Raw genomic sequence first — 12,393 nt, forward strand, 5'->3', positions numbered from 1 at the left:
TCAAGAATGAGAACCGTGATGAGCATCAAGCACCAAGAAACCCACCGGAACACTTGTTTGCTGTTTTTCGGGGTCTGATCAAACTCCTGGACTTCTGGAAAAATTTATTTTCAGATATTTTGTTTCGAGTAGATGACTTTTCATTTAGGCCTCGCCTAAATCCGATATACGGTTTAGGATTTATAGCCTTCCGAAAGTCACTACGCCTTTGTAACGTTATGCTGAAATTTCTGACCTATTCGCACTTAAACCGTCGCCACGGTCAAACGAAGACGAGTTAGGTTCTTAAAATTGGTCAGCGGTTAGAGGACTCACATATGGAGCCTTTGCCACTGACTAAGTTGAAATGTCCCGTTCTTATTGATTAAAAACGTTCCATATTAATTGATTTCGTTGCGAGGTTTTGACCTCTATATGAGACGTTTTTCAAAGACTGCATTCATTTTTAAAACAAACCATAACCTTTATTTCATAGATAAAGGTTTTAAAAAGCTTTACGTAGATTATCAAATAATGATAATCTTAAATATCCTGTTTACACACGACCATTATATAATGGTTTACAATACAAATATGTTACAACAAAATAAGTTTCTTGAATGCAGTTTTTACATAATATCATACAAGCATGGACTCCAAATCTCGTCCTTATTTAAGTATGCGACAGCGGAAGCTCTTAATAATCACCTGAGAATAAACATGCTTAAAACGTCAACAAAAATGTTGGTGAGTTATAGGTTTAACCTATATATATCAAATCATAATAATAGACCACAAGATTTCATATTTCAATACACATCCCATACATAGAGATAAAAATCATTCATATGGTGAACACATGGTAACTGACATTAACAAGATGCATATATAAGAATATCCCCATCATTCCGGGACACCCTTCGGATATGATATAAATTTCGAAGTACTAAAGCATCCGGTGCTTTGGATGGGGTTTGTTAGGCCCAATAGATCTACCTTTAGAGTTCGCGTCAATTTGGGTGTCTGTTCCCTAATTCTTAGATTACCAGACTTAATAAAAAGGGGCATATTCGATTTCGATAATTCAACCATAGAATGTAGTTTCACGTACTTGTGTCTATTTTGTAAATCATTTATAAAACATGCATGTATTCTCATCCCAAAAATATTAGATTTTAAAAGTGGGACTATAACTCACTTTCACAGATTTTTACTTCGTCGGGAAGTAAGACTTGACCACTGGTTGATTCACGAACCTATAACAATATATACATATATATCAAAGTATGTTCAAAATATATTTACAACACTTTTAATATATTTTGATGTTTTAAGTTTATTAAGTCAGCTGTCCTCGTTAGTAACCTACAACTAGTTGTCCACAGTTAGATGTACAGAAATAAATCGATAAATATTATCTTGAATTAATCCACGACCCAGTGTATACGTAACTCAGTATTGATCACAACTCAAACTATATATATTTTGGAATCAACCTCAACCCTGTATAGCTAACTCCAACATTCACATATAGAGTGTCTATGGTTGTTCCGAAATATATATAGATGTGTCGACATGATAGTTCGAAACATTGTATACGTGTCTATGGTATCTCAAGATTACATAATATACAATACAAGTTGATTAAGTTATGGTTGGAATAGATTTGTTACCAATTTTCACGTAGCTAAAATGAGAAAAATTATCCAAACTTGTTTTACCCATAACTTCTTCATTTTAAATCCGTTTTGAGTGAATCAAATTGCTATGGTTTCATATTGAACTCTATTTTATGAATCTAAACAGAAAAGTATAGGTTTATAGTCGGAAAAATAAGTTACAAGTCGTTTTTGTAAAGGTAGTCATTTCAGTCGAAAGAACGACGTCTAGATGACCATTTTAGAAAACATACTTCCACTTTGAGTTTAACCATAATTTTTGGATATAGTTTCATGTTCATAATAAAAATCATTTTCTCAGAATAACAACTTTTAAATCAAAGTTTATCATAGTTTTTAATTAACTAACCCAAAACAGCCCGCGGTGTTACTACGACGGCGTAAATCCGGTTTTACGGTGTTTTTCGTGTTTCCAGGTTTTAAATCATTAAGTTAGCATATCATATAGATATAGAACATGTGTTTAGTTGATTTTAAAAGTCAAGTTAGAAGGATTAACTTTTGTTTGCGAACAAGTTTAGAATTAACTAAACTATGTTCTAGTGATTACAAGTTTAAACCTTCGAATAAGATAGCTTTATATATATAAATCGAATGATGTTATGAACATCATTACTACCTTAAGTTCCTTGGATAAACCTACTGGAAAAGAGAAAAATGGATCTAGCTTCAACGGATCCTTGGATGGCTCGAAGTTCTTGAAGCAGAATCATGACACGAAAACAAGTTCAAGTAAGATCATCACTTGAAATAAGATTGTTATAGTTATAGAAATTGAAACAAAGTTTGAATATGATTATTACCTTGTATTAGAATGATAACCTACTGTAAGAAACAAATATTTCTTGAGGTTGGATGATCACCTTACAAGATTGGAAGTGAGCTAGCAAACTTGAAAGTATTCTTGATTTTATGTAACTAGAACTTGTAGAATTTATGAAGAACACTTAGAACTTGAAGATAGAACTTGAGAGAGATCAATTAGATGAAGAAAATTGAAGAATGAAAGTGTTTGTAGGTGTTTTTGGTCGTTGGTGTATGGATTAGATATAAAGGATATGTAATTTTGTTTTCATGTAAATAAGTCATGAATGATTACTCATATTTTTGTAATTTTATGAGATATTTCATGCTAGTTGCCAAATGATGGTTCCCACATGTGTTAGGTGACTCACATGGGCTGCTAAGATCTGATCATTGAAGTGTATATACCAATAGTACATACATCTAAAAGCTGTGTATTGTACGAGTACGAATACGGGTGCATACGAGTAGAATTGCTGATGAAACTGAACGAGGATGTAATTGTAAGCATTTTTGTTAAGTAGAAGTATTTTGATAAGTGTATTTAAGTCTTTCAAAAGTGTATAAATACATATTAAAACACTACATGTATATACATTTTAACTGAGTCGTTAAGTCATCGTTAGTCGTTACATGTAAGTGTTGTTTTGAAACCTTTAGGTTAACGATCTTGTTAAATGTTGTTAATACAATGTTTATAATATCAAATGAGATTTTAAATTATTATATTATCATGATATTATCATGTATGAATATCTCTTAATATGATATATATATACATTAAATGTCTTTACAACGATAATCGTTACATATATGTCTCGTTTAAAAATCATTAAGTTAGTAGTCTTGTTTTTACATATGTAGTTCATTGTTAATATACTTAATGATATGTTTACTTATCATAGTATCATGTTAACTATATATATATATATATATATCCATATATATGTCATCATATAGTTTTTACAAGTTTTAACGTTCGTGAATCACCGGTCAACTTGGGTGGTCAATTGTCTATATGAAACATATTTCAATTAATCAAGTCTTAACAAGTTTGATTGCTAAACATGTTGGAAACATTTAATCATGTAATTATCAATCTCAATTAATATATATAAACATGGAAAAGTTCAGGTCACTACAGTACCTACCCGTTAAATAAATTTCGTCCCGAAATTTTAAGCTGTTGAAGGTGTTGACGAATCTTCTGGAAATAGATGCGGGTATTTCTTCTTCATCTGATCTTCACGCTCCCAGGTGAACTCGGGTCCTCTACGAGCATTTCATCGAACCTTAACAATTGGTATCTTGTTTTGCTTAAGTCTTTTAACCTCACGATCCATTATTTCGACGGGTTCTTCGATGAATTGGAGTTTTTCGTTGATTTGGATTTCATCTAACGGAATAGTGAGATCTTCTTTAGCAAAACATTTCTTCAAATTTGAGACGTGGAAAGTGTTATGTACAGCCGCGAGTTGTTGAGGTAACTCAAGTCGGTAAGCTACTGGTCCGACACGATCAATAATCTTGAATGGTCCAATATACCTTGGATTTAATTTCCCTCGTTTACCAAATCGAACAACGCCTTTCCAAGGTGCAACTTTAAGCATGACCATCTCTCCAATTTCAAATTCTATATCTTTTCTTTTAATGTCAGCGTAGCTCTTTTGTCGACTTTGGGCGGTTTTCAACCGTTGTTGAATTTGGATGATCTTCTAGGTAGTTTCTTGTATAATCTCCGGACCCGTAATCTGTCTATCCCCCACTTCACTCCAACAAATCGGAGACCTGCACTTTCTACCATAAAGTGCTTCAAACGGCGCCATCTCAATGCTTGAATGGTAGATGTTGTTGTAGGAAAATTCTGCTAACGGTAGATGTCGATCCCAACTGTTTCCGAAATCAATAACACATGCTCGTAGCATGTCTTCAAGCGTTTGTATCATCCTTTCGCTCTGCCCATCAGTTTGTGGATGATAGGCAGTACTCATGTCTAGACGAGTTCCTAATGCTTGCTGTAATGTCTGCCAGAATCTTGAAATAAATCTGCCATCCCTATCAGAGATAATAGAGATTGGTATTCCATGTCTGGAGACGACTTCCTTCAAATACAGTCGTGCTAACTTCTCCATCTTGTCATCTTCTCTTATTGGCAGGAAGTGTGCTGATTTGGTGAGACGATCAACTATTACCCAAATAGTATCAAAACTACTTGCAGTCCTTGGCAATTTAGTGATGAAATCCATGGTAATGTTTTCCCATTTCCATTTCGGGATTTCGGGTTGTTGAAGTAGACCTGATGGTTTCTGATGCTCAGCTTTAACCTTAGAACACGTCAAACATTCTCCTACGTTTTTAGCAACATCGGCTTTCATACCCGGCCACCAAAAATGTTTCTTGAGATCCTTGTACATCTTCCCCGTTCCAGGATGTATTGAGTATCTGGTTTTATGAGCTTCTCTAAGTACTATTTCTCTCATATCTCCAAATTTTGGTACCCAAATCCTTTCAGCCCTATACCGGGTTTCATCTTCCCGAATATTAAGATGCTTCTCCGATCCTTTGGGTATTTCATCCTTTAAATTTCCCTCTTTTAAAACTCCTTGTTGCGCCTCCTTTATTTGAGTAGTAAGGTTATTATGAATCATTATATTCATAGATTTTACTCGAATGGGTTCTCTGTCCTTCCTGCTCAAGGCATCGGCTACCACATTTGCCTTCCCAGGGTGGTAACGAATCGTAAAGTCGTAATCATTCAACAATTCAATCCACCTAAGCTGCCTCATATTCAGTTGTTTCTGATTAAATATGTGTTGAAGACTTTTGTGGTCGGTATATATAATACTTTTAACCCCATATAAGTAGTGCCTCCAAGTCTTTAATGCAAAAACAACCGCGCCTAATTCCAAATCATGCGTCGTATAATTTTGTTCATGAATCTTCAATTGTCTAGACGCATAAGCAATCACCTTCGTTCGTTACATTAATACACAACCGAGACCTTGCTTTGATGCGTCACAATAAATCACAAAATCATCATTCCCTTCAGGCAATGACAATATAGGTGCCGTAGTTAGCTTTTTCTTCAATAACTGAAACGCTTTCTCTTGTTCATCATTCCATTCAAATTTCTTCCCTTTATGCGTTAATGCAGTCAAGGGTTTTGCTATTCTGGAAAAGTCTTGGATGAACCTTCTGTAGTAACCAGCTAGTTCTAAAAACTGGCGTATGTGTTTCGGAGTTTTTGGGGTTTCTCACTTTTCAACAGTTTCTATCTTTGCCGGATCCACCTTAATACCTTCTTTGTTCACTATGTGACCGAGGAATTGAACTTCTTCCAACCAAAATGCACACTTTGAAAACTTAGCGTACAATTCTTCCTTCCTCAATACTTCTAACACCTTTCTCAAATGTTCACCGTGTTCTTGGTCATTCTTTGAGTAAATAAGTATGTCATCAATGAAAACAATGACAAACTTGTCAAGGTATGGTCCACACACTCGGTTCATAAGGTCCATGAACACAGCTGGTGCATTAGTTAAACCAAACGGCATGACCATAAACTCGTAATGACCGTAACGTGTTCTGAAAGCAGTCTTTGGAATATCATCTTCTTTCACCTGCATTTGATGATACCCGGAACGTAAGTCAATCTTTGAATAAACAGACGAGCCTTGTAGTTGATCAAATAAGTCGTCGATTCTCGGTAGTGGGTAGCGGTTCTTGATGGTAAGTTTGTTCAACTCTCGGTAGTCGATACACAACCTGAATGTACCATCTTTCTTCTTGACAAACAAAACAGGAGCTCCCCACGGTGATGTGCTTGGTCGAATGAAACCACGCTCTAAAAGTTCTTGTAATTGGCTTTGCAGTTCTTTCATCTCGCTGGGTGCGAGTCTGTAAGGAGCACGAGCTATTGGTGCAGCTCCTGGTACAAGATCTATTTGAAATTCAACGGATCGATGTGGGGGTAATCCCGGTAATTCTTTCGGAAATACATCGGGAAATTCTTTTGCAATGGGAACATCATTGATGCTCTTTTCTTCAGTTTGTATTTTCTCGACGTGTGCTAGAACAGCATAGCAACCTTTTCTTATTAGTTTTTGTGCCTTCAAATTACTAATAAGATGTAGCTTCGTGTTGCCCTTTTCTCCGTACACCATTAAGGGTTTTCCTTTTTCTCGTATAATGCGAATTGCATTTTTGTAACAAACGATCTCTGCTTTCACTTCTTTCAACCAGTCCATACCGATTATCACATCAAAACTCCCTAACTCTACTGGTATCAAATCAATCTTAAATGTTTCGCTAACCAGTTTAATTTCTCGATTCCGACATATATTATCTGCTGAAATTAATTTACCATTTGCTAATTCGAGTAAAAATTTACTATCCAAAGGCGTCAATGGACAACTTAATTTAGCACAAAAATCTCTACTCATATAGCTTCTATCCGCACCCGAATCAAATAAAACGTAAGCAGATTTATTGTCAATAAGAAACGTACCCGTAACAAGCTCCGGGTCTTCCTGTGCCTCTGCCGCATTAATATTGAAAACTCTTCCGCGGCCTTGTCCATTCGTGTTCTCCTGGTTCGGGCAATTTCTAATAATGTGGCCCGGTTTTCCACATTTATAACAAACTACATTGGCATAACTTGCTCCGACACTACTTGCTCCGCCATTACTCGTTCCGACACCATTTGTTCCTTTCGTTCTATTAACCCCTGGTCCGTAGACCTCACACTTCGCCGCGCTATGACCATTACTTTTACACTTGTTACAAAATTTGGTGCAGAACCCCGAGTGATACTTTTCACACCTTTGGCATAGCTGCTTCTGATTGTTGTTGTTGTTGTTGCGGTTATTATTGTTGTTGGGATGATTGTTGTAGTTGCTGTTGTTGTTGTTGTTGTTGTTGTTGTTGGGTCGTTTGTTGTAGTTGCGATTGATGTTGCGATTGTTGGGATAATTGTTGCGATTATTATTGTAATTGCTGTTGTTGTTGTATTGGTGATTCTTATCACCGTTTTCCTCCTACTTTCTTTTGACTTGCTTCACATTGGCCTCTTCAGCAGTCTGTTCTTTAATTCTTTCTTCAATCTGGTTCACTAGTTTATGAGCCATTCTACATGCCTGTTGTATGGAGGCGGGCTTGTGTGAACTTATATCTTCTTGGATTCTTTCCGGTAATCCTTTTACAAACGCGTCGATATTCTCTTCCTCATCTTCGAACGCTCCCGGACACAATAGGCACAATTCTGTGAATCGTCTTTCGTACGTGGTAATATCAAATCCTTGGGTTCGTAACCCTCTAAGTTCTGTCTTGAGCTTATTGACCTCGGTTCTGGGACGGTACTTCTCGTTCATCAAGTGCTTGAATGATGACCACGGTAGTGCGTACGCATCGTCTTGTCCCACTTGCTCTAGATAGGTATTCCACCATGTTAACGCAGAACATGTAAAGGTATGTGTAGCGTACTTCACTTTGTCCTCTTCAGTACACTTACTTATGGCAAACACCGATTCGACCTTCTCGGTCCACCGTTTCAATCCGATCGGTCCTTCGGTTCCATCAAATTCTAAAGGTTTGCAGGCAGTGAATTCTTTGTAGGTGCATCCTACACGATTTCCTGTACTGCTAGATCCAAGGTTATTGTTGGTATGTAGTGTAGCGACCCGACCAAATCGTCATTGACGGCGCCGACTACTTAGGTCCCGTTACGTGGTCGTAGTCCCTATATGAGACTCGTTTGACCAAAATTATGTCGCGTTCATTTGAAACATATCATGCTTACAAGGTTTAGTTTACAAAACCGTTCGACGACAAGTTTAAGTTTACAAGAGTATAAAGTATAGATGAAATAACTTGCGACATAATTAGTTGAAAATCACGGTTTGCTATAAATTGCGAAAGTATGTAGACAAAAGTTTGAATCCAAAGGTGCTATCACTAGCGTATGTATGTATGTATGCTTGACTCCAAGCAAGTAATCAAAGTGTGCGGAAGCATGTATCAAGTAGCCAAGTATGAACCTGAGAAACATATAGAAAACTGTCAACGAAAAACGTTGGTGAAATCATAGGTCTAGTAAGTGAGTATGTAAGTAAAATAAGTTGAACCACAATTTATAGTATAAATCGATTTTCCAAATCGTTTGAATTTCCATAAGTATTGTTGTTTACCGAGCACCCAATTATCAAAGCTTAATTGTATCATTTACCTCAGCATAAAAGTGTTAGAACATACACCGTACCAGAATATATTTCATTCGCTTAACGGTAGCGAGCCGTCCGAATGAGGGTTAGTCAAACCCGTATGGATCCACACAACATAGTCTCGCTTACACCATCTGATGTAACTAATGATAATTGAATTGAGGATTTTCGTTCAAACTCGTCCGTATCTTTGTATTCACAATTGTGTTCAATGTATAAAAGTATGAAAAATATATATACGTGTGAAATGTATATAAGTACGTAATGTATATGTTTCTCAGCCCACGATTTAAAAGTATAAAAGTTGTTGAAAAGTGGGACTATGATCTCACCTTTGATTGCAAGAGTAAAAGTACTTCAACAAGTAATGTGCGCAAAGGACAACGCTAGCCTCGACCTAAACAAATAGGTTGTGTCAATTAACCGGTTACGACACAAGGTCGGGCGAAATGTGTTCAATTAGTCCTATGGCTCGTTACGACTCGAATAGTATAGCATGTGAATCACGTTGTCAAGTTTCATGCAAGAATCACGTATAAAAGCATGTTAGAACGATTGCATAAAAGTTTGGTTAAGTTTGACTAAAAGTCAAACTTGGTCAAAGTCAACGAAAAGTCAACACGTTCGGGTCGGGTCCCGAACTATTTTTCTGTGCTAGTTATTCATATATAAGCATGTTAGAACAAATTACATGTGAAATGGAGGTCTATAACATGTCAAACATTTTTGATAAAAAGTGACATCCAAAACTGAAACTGGAGCAGGCTTGTGGCGCGCCGCGGCCAGGCCTGTCGCGCCGCGACAATGGCCGTGGCCTGGTCCCTGGCCTGTTTCACTTGTTCAAGGCTTGGTAAAATTTCAAACAAACGCAAAACTCAAACCGTAAACAATTAGAAAGCGTATCTTATACCGTTGGAAAGCTCTTTTGACAAGGAACACAACTAAACATGTTTCATCAAACAAAAACAACATTTTCCATAACCGATTTCTCGTCAAGTGATCATTAAAAGTCCATTTTCAAAGTTTCAAGTTCATCAATTGCATTTTAAGTTTCGGGAATCCAATTCACACATATGATATGCCGTTTTGAAGGTAATGAAGCATGTAATACAACCAAGCACTTATCAATAACATTAACAAGTATTCAACGCATCAAAAGTTCGCTTTAAGGCTATCAAACCCTAACCAAAAGTTCACAAAATCAATAATCGCGTTTATGAAGTTTCTTTGATCAATCTATACATCAACATGAAGCTAATGATGCTAGTAACACTTTTAAAACATGAACTTTAACAATCTAACAACATTTAATCATCCAAAATCAAAGATTAAGCATACGATTTTCATTTTCAAGCTAGTCACACCAAAATCAACAAATCAAGCAAACAAATCATATATTCATGTTATACACGAGCCATAGACACTAACTAACACAATTTCAAGTCAAAAACACGAATTTATAGAAATCTAGAGTTTTTAGAAAGTTACCCAAACTTGATGAAATTGGTATCAAAATGTAGAGGATGAAGAGAGGATCACGAAAATGTAATTTGTTTTGAAGTTTGCTTCCAATCCCGAATTTAGATGATGATTTTATGAAGTTGAGGTTTGTGTTCAAAAATGGGAAGTAGAGAGAAAGGGAAGGATGAAGGTGGGTGGTGATAATGAATGGATGAGATGGGGTTTGACTAGTTGACCTAGTCACTAGTTAGGCCCCTTTGCAACTTTGGTCCCTCGAGTTTCAAAGCGGGTGCGGGAATTAACCAAACGAATATTTTTAAAGACGTTCGAGTAAACGGGTGACGTTATAATTAAATAACGAGGATATTATGAACGTTAGTTAATGAAAGATATAAATTTAAATAACGAAGGATATTATTTAAAAAAAAAAAGACGGTGTTAAAATAAATTAAACGGAAAAACGCGGGATGTTACATGTAGCGCAGCCTGTACTGCGGCTATGTTTGAAGCTAGAAAAGTACGGAATTCCTCTTCATTCATATTCACGGTGTGTCAAGTAGTCGGTGCCATTTCCTTCAAAATAGTCAAATGGAACAAGTTAATCATACAGAATATTAAGAGTAGTTAATAGTATTTCGTAGCATAATATGAACTCATTTATAAAAGCTTTTTCTTCATATTAGCGTTTTATAAGTTTAAATTCGGGTAGTACCTACCCGTTAAGTTCATACTTAGTAGCTAATATACAATTCAACTACTACAATTCTATATGAAAAACTGATTATAATAATATTTCGCGTTCAAACTTTTACACAATATTTTACAAACTTACAATACCGCTTATTTTACATATAGCATGAAATATAGCACACAATAAATTTGATACAAGATGGTTGTGAAGATAATTCTAGCTAGTACACAAGTCGTTCTGCAAAGGCAATAAAGACACGTAATTCATACGTCCAGAAACAAGTCATGCATTCTGGTTTTACTAGGATTACTTCCCATCCTTGGTCTTGTGGAACATAACCGTTATGGCCGTTGATAAGACATTGTGTTGTAACGTCATCAAAGGGACGAGGGTTACGTAATGTCCAACAGTCCCGTAACAATCTAAAAACCTCATTTCTTACCCCAATTACAGACTCCGTCACTTGTGGGAATGTTTTGTTTAATAGTTGTAGCCCGATGTTCTTGTTCTCACTTTGGTGAGAAGCGAACATTACTAATCCGTAAGCATAACATGCTTCTTTATGTTGCATGTTAGCCGCTTTTTCTAAATCACGAAGTCCAATATTCGGATATATTGAGTCAAAATAATTTCTTAACCCATTGCGTAAAATAGCATTTGGGTTCCCCGCAATATATGCGTCAAAGTAAACACATCGTAACTTATGGATTTCCCAATGTGATATCCCCCATCTTTCGAACGAAAGCCTTTTATAAACCAAGGCATTCTTGGAACGTTCTTCGAATGTCTTACAAACTGATCTCGCCTTAAATAGTTGTGCCGAAGAATTCTGACCGACTCTAGACAAGATTTCATCAATCATGTCTCCGGGTAGGTCTCTTAAAATATTGGGTTGTCTATCCATTTTGTGTTTTTATACTGTAAAATAGACAAGAGTTAGATTCATAAAAAAAATACTTATTAATACAAGCAATTTTTACATATATCATAAAGCATAAGCACACTATATTACATATATTACACCACACGAATACAACTATCTTATTCCGACTTGCTTGTTTCTTCTTCTTCGGTTTTGGTTCGTTTTGCCAAGTTTCTAGGGATATATGATGTTCCCCTAATACGAGCCGTCGTTTTCCACATTGGTTTAGAAAAACCTGGTGGTTTAGAGGTTCCCGGGTCATTGTTACAACTTAAGGACTTCGGGGGTTGACGATACATATAAAGTTCATCGGGGTTGGAATTAGATTTCTCTATTTTTATGCCCTTTCCCTTATTATTTTCTTTTGCCTTTTTAAATTCAGTTGGGGTAATTTCTATAACATCATCGGAATTCTCGTCGGAATCCGATTCATCGGAGATTTGGTAATCCTCCCAATATTTTACTTCCTTGGCGGAAACACCATTGACCATAATTAACCTTGGTCGGTTGGTTGAGGATTTTCTTTTACTTAACCGTTTTATTATTTCCCCCACCGGTTCTATTTCTTCATCATGTTCCGATTCTTCTTCCGGTTATGATTCTTCTTCCGGTTCCGACTCTTCTTCCGGTTCCTCTTCG

Source organism: Rutidosis leptorrhynchoides, chromosome 2, assembly GCF_046630445.1.
Source record: "Rutidosis leptorrhynchoides isolate AG116_Rl617_1_P2 chromosome 2, CSIRO_AGI_Rlap_v1, whole genome shotgun sequence".
NCBI lineage: Eukaryota > Viridiplantae > Streptophyta > Magnoliopsida > Asterales > Asteraceae > Rutidosis > Rutidosis leptorrhynchoides.